A 7,626-nucleotide genomic window follows, 5' to 3' on the forward strand; every position below is an offset into this window, starting at 1 on the left:
GGGTTAAATTCGAGTGGTCTGAAGATTGTGAACAGAGTTTCCAAGAATTAAAACAACGATTAGTGTCAGCCTCTATCCTTACTATACCAACAGGAGATGAAGGTTTCACAATTTATAGTGATGCATCTAAAAAGGGACTCGGATGTGTATTGATGCAACACGGTAAGGTTGTAGCTTATGCCTCAAGACAACTGAAACCATATGAACAAAATTATCTGACACATGATTTGGAATTAGCTGCAGTGATTTTTGCCCTAAAAATTTGGAGACATCACTTATACGGTGTACAGTGTGAAAGTGTTTACAGATCATAAGAGCTTGAAGTATATTTTTACACAGAAAGAATTAAACATGAGACAGAGAAGGTGGTTAGAACTATTAAAAGATTATGATTTAACAATCCATTACCATCCGGGAAAAGCTAATGTTGTTGCTGATGCCCTTAGTAGAAAATCTGTGGGAAATTTGGCGGTTTTAATCACACACCAAAGTCAATTGTTAAAGGATATAAGAAAACTGGAATTAGACATCCGAATATATGACTCAACAGTACGGTTACCCAACATGAGGGTTCAGTCAACACTCATTGAAAGAATTTTCGTTGCCCAGAATGATGATCCACAACTAATAAAGATAAGAAATTCAGTGGAAGCTGGTGTTCAATCTGAATTCAAGATACATGAAGATGGTTCGTTAAGGTTCGAAAATAGGATTTGCGTACCCAATGATTCAGCACTCAAGCATGAAATACTTCAGGAAGCACATCAGACCGGTTATACAGTTCATCCGGGAGGTACCAAGATGTATAGAGACTTAAAAGAAATATACTGGTGGAATAATATGAAGAGAGAGATCGCTCAATTTGTGGCTCAATGTTTGGTGTGTCAACAAGTTAAAGCTGAACATCAGAGACCTGCGGGACTACTTCAACCTCTTGATATTCCAGTTTGGAAGTGGGAACATATCACTATGGATTTTGTAACTGGACTACCAAAGACTCCCAGTAAAAATGATGCAGCCTGGGTGATTGTGGACCGATTGACAAAGTCTGCACACTTTCTTCCAATAAGAGTTGGATTTACCTTGGAAAGACTAGCAAAGTTATATATGAAAGAAATTGTAAGGCTACATGAAATTCCAGTGACCATCGTATCGGATCGAGACACCAGATTTGTATCACAGTTTTGGAAGAGCTTACACAAGGCATTAGGAACAAAATTAAACTTCAGTACAGCTTTTCATCCACAGACTGATGGTCAGTCAGAGAGAACTATTCAGATCTTAGAAGATATGTTGAGAACCTGTATTTTGGATATGAAAAGTTCATGGGATGAGCATCTACCTTTGATTGAGTTCGCTTACAATAACAGTTATCAGGCTAGCATTGGTATGGCACCTTACGAAGCTTTATATGGTAGAAGATGTCGATCACCGATTCACTGGGATGATGTCGGTGAGCGAAGAATATTGGATCCTGAACTTGTTCAACAAGCAGTCGAGAAGATTCAATTAATTAAAGAACGACTTCGGGCAGCACAAAGCAGACAGAAAAGTTATGCAGACAACAGGAGACGGAAATTAGAATTTCAAGTCGGTGACCATGTATTTCTCAAAGTATCTCCTTCAAAAGGAATCTCAAGATTTGGCATTCGTGACAAATTGAATCCCAGATATGTGGGTCCGTTTGAGATTTTGGAAAGAATTGGTGAGGTGGCTTATCGACTTGCCTTACCCCCTTCACTTGCAGGAGTACATAATGTTTTTCATGTTTCTATGTTAAAGAAATATTTACCAGATCCAAGTCACATCGTGAAACTTGAACCAGTACAAGCCAGGAAGGATCTAACATATGAAGAATACCCGATACGGATCGTAGATCGTAAAGAACAGGTGCTGAGACGTCACAACATTCCTTATGTCAAGGTTCAGTAGAGTCGACATTCAGAAAGAGAAGCTACTTGGGAGCTAGAGGAAGAAATGAAGCAAAAATATCCCCAGCTCTTCGAGACTACAGGTATGAAAAATTTTGAGGACGAAATTTCTTTTTAGGGGTGAAGAATGTTATAGCCCAAACCCATTACAGCCCATCAAAGCCCAAAACAAAAAAAAAAAAACAGAGGAATTTAAAAACCGAGAAGAAGACTCCCGATGGGAGTCTCCTTCTCCGGCGAAACCCAAGGAAATCGGGACTCCTAGGACCCCTCGGAGTCCTAGGATCCTCTATAAGTAGACCCCTCCCCTTTGAGACCCAAGATCGGCCTCCTCCCTCTCTCTTTTTCTCTGATTTTCCCGAAGAAGAGCCGCCGGCACAGTTGGGTTCTCGCCGTGTTTTCTCTCCGACGAGGTCCCAAGAAGCCGAGATAAGTTCTTCCCTTTCTTCCTCCCTTCCTTCCTCTTTCCCTCGTGCGTTTGGGCGCGGTGGCCGGCGACGAGCGTCGCCGATTTTTGGTCAGGAACAGACTCTGTTTTTTTGGCTTATTTTCCTTGAAATCTCCGACGTCGGCGATCGGATTTGACCGCCGGCCCTGTTCCCTCCATGACCGGGGGAGATGGCCCGTCGGCCGCCGGCCTCCGCCGTGGCAGCCGCGGCCCGAACAGCCGATTAAGGCCTGAGGACAAGAGTCCTCTGTTCCAGCGCGGGAAGAAGAAGAAGAAGAAGAAGAAGAAGAAGAAGGAAAAGAAAAAGAAAAGAAGAAGAAAGAAAAAGAAGAAAAAGAAAAGAAAAAGAAAAGAAAAAAAAAAGAGAGAGAGAAAGAGAAGGGGCAGAGAGAGAGAAACTCTCTCTCTCTCTTTGCTCTCTCTCTCTCTTTCTCTCTCTAGATCATAGGATTTATGAAATTAAAAAAATTAGCAATAAAAAATAAAAATAAAAATTAGGGTGTCCGTGGGTTAATTCAAAAATCGGGATGCTGTCGACGAATTGATCCTAGTGGAAATATTAGATTTTAGTAATTTAGTTATTTTTAATTCGATAAAATTTTGATTTAAAATATGATATTTGACGTATCAGGTTCTGAGAAGGATTTTCGAGATCCCTAGAATTTTTAGTTTGGACTTTCTTTTAAGGTAAGTAGTGTTTACTTTTATTGAATTTATCTGGTAAATTATGAATTAAATAAATTTATGCATGCTTGTGATTGAAATTATTTATTGAAATAATTGTTGGAATTATTTATGATGAAAGTTAATTGTAGAAAATTATTTATGATTGATGTTATTTGCTGAGCAATTATTATGATGATATATGATCTCAAAGAATGTTATAATTGATTTGACTCGAATATCAATTAATTTTATTATTCTTGAAAATAATATACGAATTGGAAGACAATATGAAATTGACAACCTGACTGTGTTGAGGACCCCGCCAATGGGGGCATATACGTTGGCAATTGACTGTCTTGATGATTTATGTCGCCAGTGAGACCAGCGACATGTCGCCAGATAGACCAGCGACAAAACCGCCAGTTAGACCAGCGGTTCCAAAGGACTTGGCTGCCAGATGATTCGCAGCCCACCGCAAGCAGATACGCGGTATTATGACCCTGCCACAGGGATAATGTGGTCATAGTCATGGTTGGTAAGAAGAATTTAAGAAATTAATGAATTTAAGAAAAAAAGCATAATTGGAAATTATGATAAATTGACTTTTATATATGATTGACAGTATGAATATGATTTCATAAAATTACATATTGATTTGTTATGCATAGTATTATTTGCCTGATTATTCAGTTAAAGGTATGAACTGCTTACTGGGCTATTTAGCTCATGATAAGTTTTATGTTTTCTTACAGATCCAGAAAATTAGCATGATGCGGGATTTCGGTTGGGAGAGCGATTAGAGATGGAGTTAACTCATTGATTTAGGATTTTTCTCAGGATTGATTCAAGACCTTTAGTTTTGTTTTTAGTATTGACTTTGTCAGACAGTTACTTTATTTTGAACATTTAGTTTTGATTTGTTATTTGAACCAAGGTTTGATTATTGAATGAAGAAAATTTTATTTAACTATTTGTGAAGATATCATGATGAGATGCCTTGCATGCTTATAGAAAAAGTATTCTATAAGTATGCGGCGGTTGCCATGACCCTCGATTCAAATCTCGGGTCGGGGGCGTGACAGTAGCAGAGAGGGTCCTACCCTCTTCCATTCTGTCAAGATTTTGAATTAAGGACAACAGCTGAGATTTTTCCTTTCTTGCAGAGGAGCGGGCCTCAGCAACCCACTTCTTTAGAGCACTCCTTGTGGCTTTCAGCTTGAGAACCAGGTTAGATGCCGCATCCATGGATGACCTGGCAGAAGACCAAGCGTAAACGACAACATCTTGAAAGCCCTCCTGAGCAAGCCAGCTACGATGGAATTGGAATGTTCCTTTTGGCTTGTGCACAACTGAGAGAGATAACTTAATGGGCACATGATCAAAGCACGGGTTGGGAAGGCCTAGGCTTCCTGGAGAGCATTGAGACAAAGATCATCCAATTCGAAAGAGAGGAGGAAGCGGTCTAGTTTTGCCAAAGATGGGATTTTCCCGTCTATTGGACTAAGTAAAGCATTGTCCTTTGCGGGGAAGATCAACCAGGTTTGCAGCATGGATGAAGGATAGAAAGGCGGAGGAAACCTTTCTCGGCTGTGGATCACCACTTCTTTCATTTATCTTGCAAGTAGCGTTGAAGTCACCTCCCACCACCCAAGGACCAGGAGAGCAGGAATAAACCTCTTTCAGCTCCCTCCAAAAAAGCTTTTTAAGAGCAGGATCAGTAGGTCCATAAACACAGGTAAACATCCATTTGAAATTAAGAACACGATCCTACCAGATGACGGAGATGGAGAACCTCTTAATGTCACAGAATAATATCAAACCTGCTGTCACACCAACCAACAAGGATTCCACTAGCGGTGCCAATTGCAGTCAACGAGGCCCATTTGTTGATTTTCCCCCCCGAGATGGATCGCAGGAAGGCAGGGGAGAGGCTCTCAACTTTGGTTTCCTGTAACCCAACCACATGGCAGTCATTCACAGAGAGAAAATCTGTGACCATATGCCTCTTACTAGGTTCCCCCAGACCTCTAATATTCCAACTTATAAGGGCCATAAGCTAGGGACCAACTCTTGCAAAGTGAGAGGAAACATCGCAATCCAACGTACAGACAACCAACTCAAAATCAGCAACTGTACCAATCCAGGCAAGGTCCAACAGTAAGACCCAAGGAAAATATTTTCATCAGCGGGAAAGTTTACAGACCAGTGACTGAGCCATACAGAAAGGAGGAGAAAGCCTCCTCCCAAAGAACAGCAAAAAACCTGACCAGTGAACATTTCGACGCCAGCAGATAACCAAAACACCATGGCGTTAACACAACTCCTCAAACAGAGCATTGACTTGCTTTAGATGCCTCGAGCCTGTGGATAGACTTGATGAACTTGTTTGCATCCTCATCAGATGGCTTGACACCAGATTTACAGGCCCAATCAATAATCTGATGTGGTTCAACTGAGTGAAGCAGTAGGTCTTGAGGTGCTGGACGAACGGAGACCTTCTTGCCTTTGCTGGACACCTCAAGGAACGATGCGGAAGCGGGCGTGGGGATATCAAGAGTCTTCTTCTGTTGGGTAGATGTTTGGCCAAGACACCATCTCCTAAGACTTTTTCAGTACTGCATGATGCAACAGAAAGAAAAAAAAAATAAAACAGAAAACAATCAAATATGTGGATCAGCAAAAAAAAAGCTCGTCTCTACGGGGCATGCAAACTTCACTATGAGAAAAGAAATATTACAAGAGCAGATATCATCTTCAACCCTCGTACACCTAATTTCTCCCTCATAGAAAATTCTCCCTCACAAAAGCTCTCTCTCTAGGAAGACCCCCTGAACCCCTGAAAAGACTGCTGTCCGTTGTTCAGGAGCCTCCCTGCTCCTTCTTCCCTCAGCATCACGAGTCTTTCTCTCTTCACATGGGCTCTCGATTTTCCTACGCTCTTCTCTGATCAGCACGGCACCAAGTCACCAGACCACCACCCCTCTTCTCACTGTTCGTGGCCTTTTAAAGGCCTTAAACCCAATTAGAACCTTATCAGGAGTCCTAATCAGGCCCATCAAGCTTCCCAGCCGTTCGATCAACATCGAGAACTACCCACGCTCTCCGATTGCATGCCGGTCCATAGAATAGTGCCGTGGACCATGCGAAATGCGTGAAAAATGCCCATGCTGTCCACACGCCCGGTCGTGGACCACTTGGTCCACCTTGAACTGGAGAATCGGGCTGCTGAGCCCGTCGCGCGTGCGCCTGGGCTTGGGCCGGCCCGCACCCACGTGCCTAGGCTCGTGCTGTGCCTTGCGCACCCATGCCTGGGCCGAGCCCCACATCAGGCCGCACCTTGCATGCTAGGCCACGCCCGGCCCGTGCGCTGGCCGCACGCAACCGCACCGCCACCGCTCTACCAGCCCGCCGCCGGCTGCTGGTAGTCCTCCACCGCCTCGCGTTCCATGCCGACTTCAAACACGTGTGTCTCCTCAGTCCGAGCTCCATTTGAGGTGATCTTAGTATCGTTGGACTCCATTTTCATCATGGACCTCGCTGTGGGCTTAATGTGGATCGAATCTCGAGATGTCAAATCCTAACAATCTCCACCTCGACTCGATATTCAGCCTCCTCCGAACTCCGAGAGCTTCTGGATCGCCTCGTCCTCATGTCCTGGAGCAATCGCTTGCTGATCATGGATGGGCAAACATGAGAGTCGAGTCAGGTCGCTCAATCCCATCTCCATCGTACGCTGTGCTCTTCATAACCTGAGATCTACTCAGGGCATCATCCTGCAGTAATAGGAATCTCACCTTGTGACGTCGCCTCTCATCCTCCCAAGTCTCCTGTTTCATACCCGATCCACCTCCACTTAGAGCTCCACCTTGCTCTAGGCTCCACCTGGCACCTGAAGCTCCACCGCGCACTGGGCTCTCTACCAAGTAATAATGTTCTCTTCTCCCCTTCTTTCCCTCCAGAACAATCTTATCGCCGCATAGCACCTTCAGAAGTCCTCCACCAGCTACCATCCTGTAGCCTCTCGAATTCAGTCTGCTCAGTGAGATAAGATTTCGCTTGAAATCAGATTTGTATCGGATCTCCCTCAATCTCCTCACTACACCATCATGTGTCCTCCAACTGACCGTCCCGATGCCTTTGATCGTACAGCTCGATCCATCCGGTAGATAAACAGCACCCTCACTATTCTTCAGGGAGTCAAACTACTTCTCTCTGCAATATACATAATAGGTGCATGCAGAATCTAAAATCTACTGCTGCGAAGAAATAGATACCTCGTCAGATATCTTCAGGACATCTCTCTCTGAATTGCTATTGACCGTCGCCATAGCAGCCATCGTCCGATCTTTGAGTTGAGAGCAATTTCTGGCTAGATGCCCCAACTCATCACATCGATAACACCTGATCTTGCTCAAGTCCCTCTTGGACTTAGACCGTCCTCATCACGATCTTCTGTCACTCCATCTACCGCCTTCTGTTCCTCCAGAAGCCACCAAAGCTGAGCTACTGCCACCTGAGCTCGAAGCCGGGTTCTCCTCCTAAGAACTTCGTTATGGAGTATCACCACGGTGACCTCGTCCA

Source organism: Elaeis guineensis, chromosome 3 (genome assembly GCF_000442705.2).
Source record: "Elaeis guineensis isolate ETL-2024a chromosome 3, EG11, whole genome shotgun sequence".
NCBI classification, from domain to species: domain Eukaryota; kingdom Viridiplantae; phylum Streptophyta; class Magnoliopsida; order Arecales; family Arecaceae; genus Elaeis; species Elaeis guineensis.